At 46.6% G+C, this 13,702-nt stretch overlaps 1 protein-coding gene across 3 annotated transcripts in view; it reads left to right on the forward strand.

The window, feature by feature from the left end:
* Nucleotides 1–13,702, forward strand: part of UNC5D (unc-5 netrin receptor D) — a 472,283-nt gene that overhangs the window by 209,514 nt on the left and 249,067 nt on the right. The gene's annotated exons all lie outside the window — the stretch shown is intronic.

The following is a 13,702-nucleotide window of genomic DNA, read 5'->3' on the forward strand; positions in this document are numbered from 1 at the left end:
GGTATGGTAATAGGAGACGTTATAGGGAACTCTTATAGAAGCAATTAGGGGAGTAGTTATAGGGCACAGTTATAGCAGTAGGTTAAAGAGTGGGTAGATCTAAGTATTGTTAGGAGAGGAATTATAAGGAGTAGTTATACGGACCAGGTTATTTGAGTAGTTATAGGGAATGGTTAGGTGTAGTTATATGGAATGATTATAGGAGGTCTTGTAAGGAGCAGTTATAGAAGGAGTTATAGGGAGTGGTTATATTGAAGAAATTAGGGGAGTAGTTACTGTACAAGGAGCAGTTATAGGTAGGGGCGCCAACATAATTTTTTGGGCCTAGGACAATCTTGAAGAACAGAGCCCCTGCACATGTCATGACAATTACATTCAGTTTACTTTGGCCCCATCATGCCTCATCGTTCACCTTTCCCCATCATTTATTTATCTCTCACACTGTTTACTGTAAATCTTTTCACCTTCTGGGTCTCGTTTCTCCCCTCCTCTCGTATTTCTCTTCTTTCCCTCTTCTTGTATTGTATGCTTTTATTTATATAGCGCCAAAAGTGTACTCAGCGCTTCACAAAGAATACAGTACTGGGAATTATAATAATACAATAAGTGCAGTAAAATCAGACAATAGGAAAGGAAATCCCTGCCCCGAAGAGCTTACAATCAAAGAGGTTTGATAGGGAACTTACAGAGACAACAGGTGAGGAAATAAGTGCTGTAGATGGCAGTGCATGGCCACAATTGGTGGTAGGAGTGACTGTGGGTGTGGGACAGTAACCATGAGTGCAGGCTATTGGGAAGCTTTGTGGGGTGAGTTTTAAGGTTAGTTCATATTAAAATGAGAGGGTTAACACAATTTACAGGGGTGGAGATGGCAGGGAGGCGTTGGTAAGATCAGGTGTGTATGTCTGGGTTCAGGATTAGGGGAGATCCCCAGCAGCAGGAGGGAGTAGATAAAGGGTGTAAATAGAGGATTTGTGTGGGTGTTTTTTATTGAGGGGTAAAGAAGATGATTTCTCTACTCTCTTCCCCCTCAGCATGTCTTTCGCTCTCCTTCATGCATGTCTATCTCTTCTCCCCTCTCCCCCAGGGTGTCTTTATCCCTTCCCACCAGCCTGTCTTTTTTTCTCCCCTTCCCCCCAACATGTCTTTATCTCCCCCCCACCATGTCTTTCTCTGTCACAACCCCCAGCATGTCTTTCTCCCTCCCCCACCCCCCAGCATGTCTCTCTCTTCCCTCAAAGCATGTTTTTCTCTCTCTTAGCATGTCTATCCTCTCCCCCCAACATGTATCTCTATCCTCTCTCCCATCATCTTTCTATCACCCCATCCGCAGCATGTTTCTCCTCTCCCCCCTCCCCCCACAGGTATTTCTTTCTCTCCCCACAGCATGTCTCTCTCCTCTCCCCCCAGCCTGTCTGTCTCTCCTACTCCCCCAGCCTGTCTCTCTCTCCTCCCCCCCAGCCTGTCTCTCTCTCCTCCCCCACCAGCCTGTCTCTCTCTCCTCCCCCCCAGCCTCCCTCTCTCTCCTCTCTCTCCAGTCTGCCTCCCTCTCCTCTCCCCAGAGCTTGTATTTCTCTCTCCTCTCCCCCCAGTCCGTCTCTCTCATCTCTTTCCCCACCAGCATGTGTCTCTCTTCCCTCTCACCCCCCCCTCCGCATGTTTTTCTCTTCATACACTGTTTATCTCAATCTTTCTCTCTGTTCTCCCCTCATGTATTTATCTTTTTTTTGAAGCCAGGGTCACGTTTGGTATGAATGGCTCCCGATAGCATTAACACAGTTCCCTTTTAAATCACTCCAAGTCCTGTAATATTTCCTCCACTTTATTGGGAAAAGGCAGCAGGATACAGATACTTGTGGATGGTGTGTAGTGGTGATTATTAGTTAGAAACCGGTAAAAAGAGATGGCCTCACCAAGGGGGATAAACAGAGAAGGGGTTCTTTACTCACTGTAAAGGGGTTGTCGTTCAGGGAGACTCCCTGAAGCTGAGCGCTGGGGTTGAACATTACCCGGATTTGATCGGGTTCCTGAGGGTGGTAGGCCCCAGGTGATTGGAGGTACCGACATTCTTCGCCTTCCTCCATTAGAGGTGCTGGCTTTGCGTGGCCGGTAAAGAATATCTTCTGGATGAAGTTGTTTTTGGTCTCTGGTTCCCTTTGTAGGCCGCGGAGGTGCGAGGTGAACCTAGAGATGGCATGTTCTCCATTGTTTGGGAAGCGCCTCCTTGGTGAACGGAATGGTAGCGGAGTCACCCGACTGCTTAGTCCGTCTTTAGAGAGCTCCTTGACTGTTAACTTCGGGAATCCTCTATATTCCCTTGATGGTGTTTGCTTGTCATCGTTCCTTGTTGTCTGGAACGCTGTGCACCGTAGTTCATCGGTACATTTCTCTTGCACGAGAACATCTCCGCGTAGTTTGGTGAAACGCTTTTGTGTTTCTTTGTTGACTGCCATCGGGAGGTTGTTCTCTCCCTGGACATGACGAAGAACAGTCTCTTTTGTCCTTGTAAATCCTTTTGGGAAATGTCTCTGCAACTGTCCCCTCTTACGTGTTTGAACGAACAGTCCTTTTGACACTGTGGCTTCCCCTGTGGGGCGCAATCTTTTGCGGCTATGCCAGGTGTGGCAGTTGATTGCTCTGTTGCTTGATACTCTGTGGAGGGGAACAACTGTATGTCTTAGTTGTGCCGTTGCTCGCGGGAGTATTGTCTGATTGTTTATCGTTTTTTGGACGATCCCTTTGTCGGTCACCTTTGGGAGGTTGCTCTCTTCCTTCGGTGGAATCGACTCATCATTCTTAGCTATCTGGACTGCTGAGCCTCCTAAGCCATTGTCGCATCCCATCGACGTGAGGATGTCTTTGTTGGTCTCAGGGGTATGACCTTGTCTTTTCTCTTCACTGGGCCCTTCGGTCACTTGGAGATGGCCAAGACATGGTTCAGAGAGAGATGTGTGTCCACATTCTGTAACCACCATTCTGCGGACATCAACGTAGTCTTGCCCGTGCTCTTTGTTGGTGCACGAGTTGCCCACTATCACCTATCCTAAGTCAAGTCTTTGGGCGTATGGCGCGTTGTGGGGTCCGTTATGCTGTTTACGGACTTTATGTACCCTCATGATGTCCCTACCGAGCAGCAGCAGGATCTTGGCGCCTTGTTCCACCGGCCAGATGTGGTTGGCTATTCCTTTGAGGTGGGGGTAATGGAGTGCCACGTCTGGTGTGGGAATCTCGTCCCTGTTTGTGGCCATGTGGTTGCACTCGATGAGTGTGGGAAGGGGCATGTTCACTTTGCCGTCTATTGAGCATATGGTGTAGCCATTTACTCTTCTCCCTGTGGTCTCCATTCGCCCTGCACACGTTCTGAGAGTGTAAGGAGAAGCATCGTCTTGTATGTTAAACATGTCGAAGAACTCTGACCTGATCAGTGATCGGATGCTCTGGTCGTCGAGGATTGCGTACATCCGAATGGCCTTCTCAGGTTGTCCCTGGGGTGCACTGCGACAAGGCATATTTTGGAGCAGGACATTTTGTCACCTTCTTTTCTGCATACCTCAGTGCGCTGAGATGTGACGGATGTTGACTCTCCTTCTTCTTTCTCCCCGCCATGCTCCGCTACGGAGGATGGGTTCTTGAGTTGGTGGAGTGTCATCGCCTCTGGGTGTAACGCTATCACATGCTTGTCACTTTCGCACACTGTGCATTTGATCTCTTCTTTACAGTCCCTGGCTAGGTGAGTCGTGGAACCGCAGCACTTGAAGCAAACTCCGAATTCTCCAAGTAACCTCTTGCGTTCCTCTAGGGACTTCATCCTGAACCCAAAGCACTTGTTGAGTGGGTGTGGCTTCTTGTGTATGGGACATTCCCTGTTTGGGTCCCTTGGTTCCTTGTCTCCGGCGACCGACTGATCGGGAGTAGTTTGGGTCGTGGGAGGCACGTCTGTCCTGCGGGTCGAGATGGGTGTTTGGGGGTTACCATATCTCGTCGTTGGTGTCTTGTTCCTCAGGCTGCTTGCACTGTATGTGGTTTGCGCACCTAAGAAGAAGCTGGGGTCGTTCCTCGTCCTTGCTGCTTCGCGAATGAAGCTCAAGAAAACTGAGAATGGGGGGTAGACGACTTGCTTCTCCCTTTTGTATTTGGAGCCTTGTGAGATCCATTTTTCCTGGAGGTTGAAGGGTAGCTTCTCCAGGATGGGTCTCACTCCACAAGCTGAGTCTAGGACGTTGAGACCTATTAAGGAATGGTCTTTCCTTGCGAACTCCAGTTCTTGCAGCAGGTCTCCAAGATCTCATAACTTCGAGTAGTCTTTAGTTGTGATCTTGGGGAAGCTTTCGACTCTTTTGAAGAGCGAATCCTCAACTGCTTCGGGGCTGCCGTAGGATTCTTCCAGCCTTTCCCACACTAGGTCCAGACCTACTTGGGGTTGATGCGCGTTCGCTGCCCGCAGTCTTTTTGCGTACTCTCTGGAATTGTTCCCCAGGAACTTGACTAACAGGTTCAGCTCTTCCCTTGCTGAGAAGTCCAAGCTGTTGATTGCGTCTTTGAACGTGAACTTCCACGTCCGGTAGTTCTCAGGGCGGTCGTCAAAGCAGATGAGCCCTGCTTGTACCAGGTCGCGCCGGATCATGTACTTGGCTATGTCTGTCAGACCTGAAGCATCGGCGTGTTTGTCCCGTTCTGAGGTAGTTGCTGTGACCGTCTGTGCGGTCGCCTCTTCCTTGGCGTGGACGCGTGATGGCTGCTGGCTAGTGTGAGAGGCTGTTTTCTCCCGCGTGGGTGTACCTGGATGGCGAGCCTGTTGTGGTGCATCCGTGTGCGCGCTGGCGTGTGGATCACTGTTGCGGCTGTGGCTATCCCAGGCAGCATGTGCCATTGATGGAGCAGCGTCTTCTCCTCGTGGTCCTAGCAAGTCTTCGCTGTCTGTGGAGTCGCTCCATCCATGTTGAGATGGTGCGCTGGTGTTCACACTGAAGAGGCTCCTTACGTAGTCTTCAGTGCGTCGGGCTGGATCCTCTGAGGCTATCCGTCTGTACGGTAGCTCCCCGCCGTCCTGTCTCGCGGCTGCTTCTAGGACTTCAGCTTGAGCTATGGCGGCGGCGGCTTCCTTCTCTTGATTTAGGGCCTCTAGATCCGCGTCTAATTTGGCCTTTCTGCGCGCAGCGGCATTGGCAGCGGCGGCAGTAGCAGCGGTGGCGGCATTGGCCGCGGCGGCAGTAGCAGCGGCGGCTGCATTGGCAGCGGCGGCGTTCTGCTCCTCCTCTTCTATGAGCGCTCTTTCTGCCCTTACGGCTGCCTCTCTTCAACCATATTCGGCCCTGGCACGTGCGGCCTCTGCGGTGGCTCGCGCCTTGGTAGCGCTTGCGCTTGCGCTGGATGCGTTGGATTGTGCTGATCTGGCTGACCTTGATGAGTGCCTGGATGTGTTCGAGCGCTGCGATGCGGTCTCCAGGAGGAGCTCTTTTCTCTCGCTTTGGGCGTCTACGATGGCGGTTCGCACGCGGCTGTCTCGTGTCAAGTCAATATTGTGCTGTAAGTCCCTTTCTTGCAGGCTTTCACCGGTGTTAGCCCTGGCCAGGTAAGTGACGTATGCCTCTGACAGTCTTTGGTAGCGTGCGTGATCTATCTTTAATTGAGTTATTGCCTGCTCGAGCTGTTGTACAGAATTGCCAGCGCCGGCGACATTGCACACCCCAAGTGCGGTTGTTTCCCAGGCCAACTCTAATATAGCGCGGTGCGCTTCAATGTCAGTCTCATATTTTTCGCGGGCCTTTTGTGTCAGGGTGACTGTCCATTTGAGCCTCGCGCCTGCCTGCGCCTGTTGCGGTTGCGCGGCGTTCTCTGTGTCTGAGTGATCGCTTTCCTGCGTGATGTCTGGTGAGGCTCTGAGTTCTGCAATGCTGTAGGTGTGTGTACGCCTTTTGCCAGTGCGTGTGGCGTGCGGTCTTTTACCTTGTCAGCAATGGGCGTCTGTCTCAGATGATGCCGAGCGGTGTCCTGCAGCGTGCAGCGTAGTGGTAGCTGTACTCACAGGTGTCCGTTGGCTCTGACCCGTGTCCTGGCGGGTGTCCGGCGGCGTGGCCCTTGCTGGCGCTGGCTGTGGGAACGTGCGCAGGGGTAGGTTGGGAGGTGGCTCCTCACTATAGGGCTGTGCAGAGGGTGAACTCAGACAGAGAAAAAGGTAGTTAGGTATTGTGTAAGAAGCACTGTCTGTTGCAAGGCTGCTGTGCAGTTTGAGCTGCTGCTTGTCTGTTAAGGCTGCAGGCTGCTGTGCAGTTTGAGCTACTTGCTGTTTTTCAGTCTGCAGGGAGTGCTCTGTGTAATATTAGCAAAGTAAGGCTGCTCACTGTCTTTGCATAAAGCTGTGGTTGTTTGCTGTGTAGAGGCTGGTGGCTCTGTGTAGCAACGTGGAGCAGTATGCTTGTGCAGTGTGGTGAGAGACTGCTGTTTATTTGCTATGTAAGCTGCTTGCTTGTTTCTTTAGCATAAAGGCTGTGGGTAGCAGCTCCTCTGTGTGTATTCCCAAGGCACACGGTCCTCTTTTTACTTTTCTGAAGCCAGGGTCACGTTTGGTATGAATGGCTCCCGATAGCATTAACACAGTTCCCTTTTAAATCACTCCAAGTCCTGTAATATTTCCTCCACTTTATTGGGAAAAGGCAGCAGGATACAGATACTTGTGGATGGTGTGTAGTGGTGATTATTAGTTAGAAACCGGTAAAAAGAGATGGCCTCACCAAGGGGGATAAACAGAGAAGGGGTTCTTTACTCACTGTCTCCAGGGTGGAAAAGGAAGTGAGGTGCAGTGTGGGTAAAGGAATAGTCTAGGGGCAGACCATGTCTGAACAAACAGGAGGGGGGGCAGACTAGCCCATTCTGGTGAGGATCTCAGAAACTGCAGTAGCAGCTCACTGATTCCATGCTCGGAGGCAAGGAATGCAACATTGTTGCAAGCCACACAGGCACAGTATGTGTCTGCAGACTCCATGCAGCTGGGAATAAGATCTGACAGGCAGAAGCTGCAAAGGAGAGAGGGGGGTGAGTCAGAAATGTGGTTCTTGTTCCATAACAATCTTAGTTTCCCCTCGGGTCACTTTTCTTCCCTCTTCTCTCCCACATGCCACATGCCGTATGCCCACATGCCATATCTTTATTTAATCCCCCATGTTTCTCTTTCTCCACCCCTCCTTTCCTTACCCTCCCTGCATTTTCATTCCCCCTCATGTCTTTCTTTTTTCCTCCCTCATTTCTTTTCCCACTTATGTATTTCTCTTTGCACTTTATTTTCTCTTTCTGTTTTTTTCCCTCCTTTCTGTCTTCTTCCTTTTCATGTCTGTTTTTCTCCCCGATTTAACCCTTTCACAGCCTATCTATCTGCAGGCTGTAGTTTCACAGCCGCGATGCTGTCTTCGAGGCCCCGCCCCCTGACTTAGACCACACCCACCTACAGATGCTCTGCAGAGTAAGGGATTTCCCCTCTGTGGCCTTCCTGTGCATCACGTGGCCGGGCCCTGAAACACACCGGGCCTGGGACAGCAGTCCTGGTAGTCCCCCCCCGTTGGCAGCCCTGGTTATAGGGATGAGTACTGCAAATTGACAGAGCATCAAGTATCAAACGGCATCATCTTTTGAAGCTCTCAACATCTCAAACGTTTTTCCTGAAATGTTCACAAGTAAAAATAGCTAAAGGTTTCATAGAGTAATAGGGGGGAACACGAGAAATTTCTTATTTGCTGCACTATTAAGAAAAATTAAAAAGAAACAGCCCAGGCATCTCCTTGGGGAGTCTTCCAAAATTGAATAAACAAAAACCACAGCAGCAAACCCTGGCTAATGTGTTGACATGTGTCTCCCTGTAACCAGTGTAATCACCGTGACGTGTGTACACCATCTATTTCTTAGTGGCTGGGGTGGACAACTCCAGTCCTCAAGGGCCATCAAGAGGTCATTGAGCCACCTGTGCTGAAGCAGGGATATCCTGAATACCTGACCTGTTGGTGTCTTTTGAAGACTGGACTTGCCGACCCCTGATGTAAGGCATCCTGTGATACAACAAAGAGTCAGTAATAGTAACAATAGTTTTGTTTGTAATGCTGCAGCAATATGTTTGTTTATTCTGCTGTGTGCTTGCAGCTTTTCTATGCGTATAATTGACATAACTAGAAAACATTAAAGGACGCATTATGTGTTTCTTTAACAACATTGTACTCCCATGTGTTCCTGAATTTAATCCCACTATATGCATATAATGCATGCGTTTCCTTTAACCGCTCATTCTGTATTCACATATAATCTTTGTGTGGTAGTGAGAAATGATTTGATGCTAACCCACCATCTGCAGTGTGTTCTTGCTGTGTTATTTATACTGTATATTTATATTCAGCATGCATGACATATTTATAATGCTTTTCAATATTACCATAATACAACTCCAGTGTGATGAATGTTCTGTATAAGCGAAGCCAAAGAAGGTGCTCTAGTAATAAATGCACTTTCATGTGTATTAGCCTTTAATTCATTCATTTTTCCAAATATCTTTAATTCATCACCTAATCTTTGATAAAGCCTGTTGAACCAATATATACCATGTGTGGCATAAGCTATGGATGCCAGTAAGGCTGGCCCCTGCCTTCTTGGAGAGAGATCAATAGCATGGATACTACTTTATACTATATACAGTATACTGACTGACTCAGTAATGTGCGTGATATTTTTCTTAAGACCTGCATCTGTTAAAGACAGTTTTCATCTTTTGTTCGTTTCTTCTAAAAATGAATCAAATAGAGCTTTGCGCATTTGTTTAATCAGATAATGTTCTAAAGCATTCAATATATAATTAACCTCTGCATCTTCATCACATTTTGAAAATGGCTTAATAAAGTTGGACCCTTAAAGGCATCGTTATTTTATAGCAGCCAAACACCAGCAATACCTTATTGTAGGTAGAGCTACTGTACATGAGAAGTGCTTCTGTTTTTGAGATGGAAACGTGCTTCTTACAGTATATCCTTGGGCAAAGCATTTCATATATACAAACACACATACGAATGGAATAAATGTGTGTTTTAGCATTTGCTCTCATGTTTTGTTTTTCAACTTTTATTTTTTTCCAAACTGTGACCTAACTGGTGTTTGTTCTCTCCATAGATTGAACCCCATATTTAAATTTAATGAATAACCTGTTGTTGTCCAAGTGTTTGATAGGTTTTTTGTACATCCGTGCATACTATCTGTCATTTTTATTATTGTGCCGCTCCTTGTGTCGTGATGTTGACTGCAGGGACTATATGCACCCTTGAGGAAGTTCCCGTTGGTGGAATGAAACGCGTACAGATGCAGTGGCTGTTATCCGACCATTTCACGATTTGTATTCCAGGGCATACCCAGGTCGTGCCGCATGATTTCTTCAAACTTTCCCGCGTTAACACGTGTGTTACTAGTCTTTTGATCCGGTGTTGTTGTCTTAAAATCTAAGTAATTTGAAGATTAACGTTACGAGTTCATACTGTACATTGGAAAGAAGTCCTTTCTGGGGCTCCTTAGCCATACACAAATCCTCTAACTGTAGAAGATTACGGGCGTGATTGGCGGCGTTCACGGAAGAATGAGTGAATGCCACGTAAAATACAGCAGAGTTCACGAACACGGCTCCGTGACATGTTCGGATAACGGCCGCTGCATCCGTAGGGTGGTCTTGTGCTATCTGTGAAAGAGCAGAGAGCGCTGAGCATGCTGTTCCTTGCAATGAAGTTGCTGCCAGATTGAAGGCTCCTATTGGCTGTGCCGACGAGGTGACGTCATCCGCCAGGGGAACCCGGATATGTGACTCGCCAGCGGGACATGCGATACCTGGGAAAGCCAAGTGCCTGCAGCTACTATCTTCGGCTGCGTGTGGGCAGAGCGCCGATGTCGTAGACCCAGAGTGGTCACAACGCTTTTTTAATCTGTGGAGCGTGTGAGTTTGTATGGGCTCACTGCTCATTATTTCACACACATTTTATAAACTGTGCTGTACCATATATGTTCTCTTTATTTCATATACCTGAGGAGTTCCTGTATTCTAATCCTCATTTAGGATCAGTACACCCTGATCCAATTCCTCCTAACATCTATTAGTGAGGGGATTTATTCTGTTTATTGCACATTCACGTGCACTTTTTTAATATTTATGATACACATGCAAAGTGTTTGCGCTTAAGGCTTTTTTTTGTTGACTATTAAGGGTGTTGAGAAACGCCCTGCCACTAGCTGCATCTCTTTGTATGGGTTAATCATTATCACATTATTTGATTCATTTCACGGATCACCTGTCTAAGTGATTGAGGTGCGCGCATTCACTTTGCTGCATATTGTAATCCGCTCGTGAATGTTTCAGCTCACTATAGAGCCTTTCTCAAGAAAGAAAGGCTCTATAGCGATCCGACACTACGAGTGGATTACAATATACCTTATTTTTGGCGAGTGCCTGTCCCCCGGACTTCTCTTATTATACAGTGTCCTATTTTGTATACTATTGTTGTTTTGGGGTGAGTGCCCATTTCCTTTTTAATCGCGTGTGAGTGTATAAACACATACATAGCTTGTGGCATTATTCCCTTCAATAGCATTATTGGTGCAGTCAATCACAATAGGCCAGTGTTTCCCAACTCCAGTCCTCAGGGAACCCCAACAGGTCAGGTCGTAAGGATATCCCTGCTCCAGCACAGGTGGTCAATCAGTGGCTCAGTCCTTTTGACTGAGCCACCTGTGCTGGAGCAGGGATATCCTTAAGACCTGACCTGTTGGGGTTCCCTGAGGACTGGATTTGGGAAACACTGCAATAGGCCATCATATCACAAGATACAACAATAAAGACCACTACTTATCTGTATGTATGTGTGTGTTTTATATTTACCATAATATTATACTTATTGTTTATTTGGAAAGCACCAACATGTTCCACAGTGCAGTACAATGGGGTATAGAGTTATGTATATTACATAAACATAAACAGTTACATACAAGTGAGGACAAACATGCACAAACAGATACAAAGAGGTAACGAGGGCCCTGCTCTTGAGAGCTTACAATCTATATAATGTTTATGTGTCACCTGAAAAGCATAGCTCAAAATCATTGCAGATCATATGAAAATCCCAAACAAATGTGACCCAGGGGGATAAACTGTTAAAATTCACATTTTTTCAGGGCTGCCATGGGGATAATAACCTTGTATTCATTAATCTTTCTGAATGGTTTCAATAGCTTTGCCAGAGCATATCATGCCACCATTTACATTTTTATCTGCCCCTGGCTGCTACAAAAGTCCTGAAACACGGCCTGACCTTTCACAGCCGTAAGTTTATTGCACAACAAATTGAACATTTGTAAGTGCCCTTTTCCACCCTCCCCCTCCTACATTTGTCATAAAAAATTTTTTTTTTAAAAGAAAGTCAGATGTAAGTTCATGTGAATGTGAAAAAGATGACAGTAGGAGTGAGGTTTTCTTTTGCTTCCCAGCTGTGTTGATTAGAAACTTCATATTAATATGGAGAGGATCACTTGGCCTCGGTCAGATAACGTTCATTCGCCAGGGTCACTTAGCCTCTTTTATTGTAAATGAAGTGACAGGAGGAGTTTGTGATACTTTGGGGGCCAACTAATTCCTAGTGGTAACAAAAAAAACCCATCCAAACTCCAATCTTAACGAGCAGAGAAAAACCGGCACCATATTTACCATACAATGTTTTTAATTGTTGCCTAGGGGGAGGAACCTAACATTTACATAAATGTATTAACTTTGGTTAATTAGCTTGAATGTAATTAAAAAGTTCTGGCATAGAGGGGTGCTTGAGGTTTTGCAAGTGTTATCCAACTACGATTTACAAAAGGTTTTCCCATCATTTAAAAAAAAAAAAAGAAAAGAAATGATGTCCCATATTTACAGTACTAAGCAGACTTCTGCCATAAATCACATTCTGGCACTGGGAAGACAATGTGCAGCCCATTGACCTAAATGGGATACAAAGTGTCTTCTAGTACCCGAAGGTCAGGAGACTACGTAGTATATACTGGATAGCCCTTTTTTGCTCTGCACACCTATCTGCGCCAGCAGCTTTTTAAGTCCCATCATAAGTACAGTATCAGCCAACATACCTGGCCACCACATATTACCATAAACACGTGCTGAAGGGATAGATATGACTTGGTGCATCCACTTCTTATTAGAAACTGCTACGTACTGTACAGTATATTGCATGTTTTACTTATCGCTGTCATCCTAAAGACATACTGTATGTCAGCCGATCTTGAAGCGTACAGTAACTGAGCAATTCTTGGATTTTTGTTATGTAATCAGGAACTGTGAAAATAAAACAAAAACGATTTGCCAGTAGAAGTCCTTAGTCGTGTGCGGGTGGCAGTAGCTAGAAAGAATACTGTATTAGGCAACCTTTTATGTGTTTCCTATGTTGGTGTATGGGACAATATGTACATTTCCAAATGCCTTCTAAAAGATTGCAGAAGAACAACTTATTTTTTGACTGTATATAGTTATTTGTCCCTCTGATCACAAAATGGTACCTACATCTGAAAAAGGTGTGAAGAACAAGCTAGGGTTGTAGTTTAGTATTCCAGATTTGGCCTTCATTTTCTCTGCACTATAGATCCTTTACTGTTATGCACAGAGAAAGTGAAGCAGCACACTATCGAATCAATAAAGCAATAGCAGGTAGCTGATAGCCTGACAGTCAGGGGTGGTCATTAGTCCTCTTATTTTTCCATTATCTTGCCATACATGGATAAATGTTTCCCTGACATGTGTAGGAGGGTGTGACAGATATGTGTCTCTGTATCTGCAAGAACAGGAAGAAGGGGTGAGATGTAGTTGTCCCTGATGTCTCTCTAGGAGGTGTGAAAGCTATGTGGCTCCAATGTCTCTTTAAGAGGAGGGGATTAAAGATATGTGACCCTGATGTCTCTTTAAGGCCAAGTTCAGGGTAGCTGCTATGGACGCTTGCGTCCATGCGTACCTCCCCCGCGTGCTCCTGCAGCTCAGCGATCTGTGCCTTGGCTGCAGGAGTTGGGTCGCGGTGGTTGGGTACATGGCGGGGGCGTGGCGAACGTGTCACGGAGCTTGTTCGCTGAACTAGCTCACGTGACGCGACTGTAGCCCCAAATATCATTTTTGTTTGTAGCGGCAAAATGTAGCAGCGTCAACGCTGCACTTTGCCGCTGGTGAAGTTTAGGTTTGAACTCTCCCACCGAACAACCCTAAATTGTGACGGACATGCGCACACACGTCGCGTAGCAGCCACCCTGAACTCGGCCTAAGAAGAAGAAGCAAGAGGTAGGTCACTGATATCTCTATGGTAGGAAGTGATGAGAGGTATGTGTCCCTGATTTATCAGTAGAATGAGAGGGGCAAGTGTCTATAGGAGTGAAAAGTACAGTATTTGTCCCGGATATGTCTTTAATAGGAGAGTGTGAGTGGTATGTGTTCCTGATGTCTCTGTATTATGAGGAAGTGAGTGGCTTTTTCCCCTGATGTCGATATATTAGCAGGTGTGAGCTACTGTATGTCCCTGATGTCTGTGTAATTGTAGGGGGTGAGAGGTAATTGTTTCTAATATTTCTGTATGATGAGGGGATGAAATATATGTGTTACTTATATCTTTGTATTAGTTAGAGGTGTGTGACCCTGACATCTGTGTATTTGGAGGTGAGATGT

This window comes from Ascaphus truei, chromosome 5 (assembly GCF_040206685.1).
Source record: "Ascaphus truei isolate aAscTru1 chromosome 5, aAscTru1.hap1, whole genome shotgun sequence".
Lineage (NCBI taxonomy): Eukaryota > Metazoa > Chordata > Amphibia > Anura > Ascaphidae > Ascaphus > Ascaphus truei.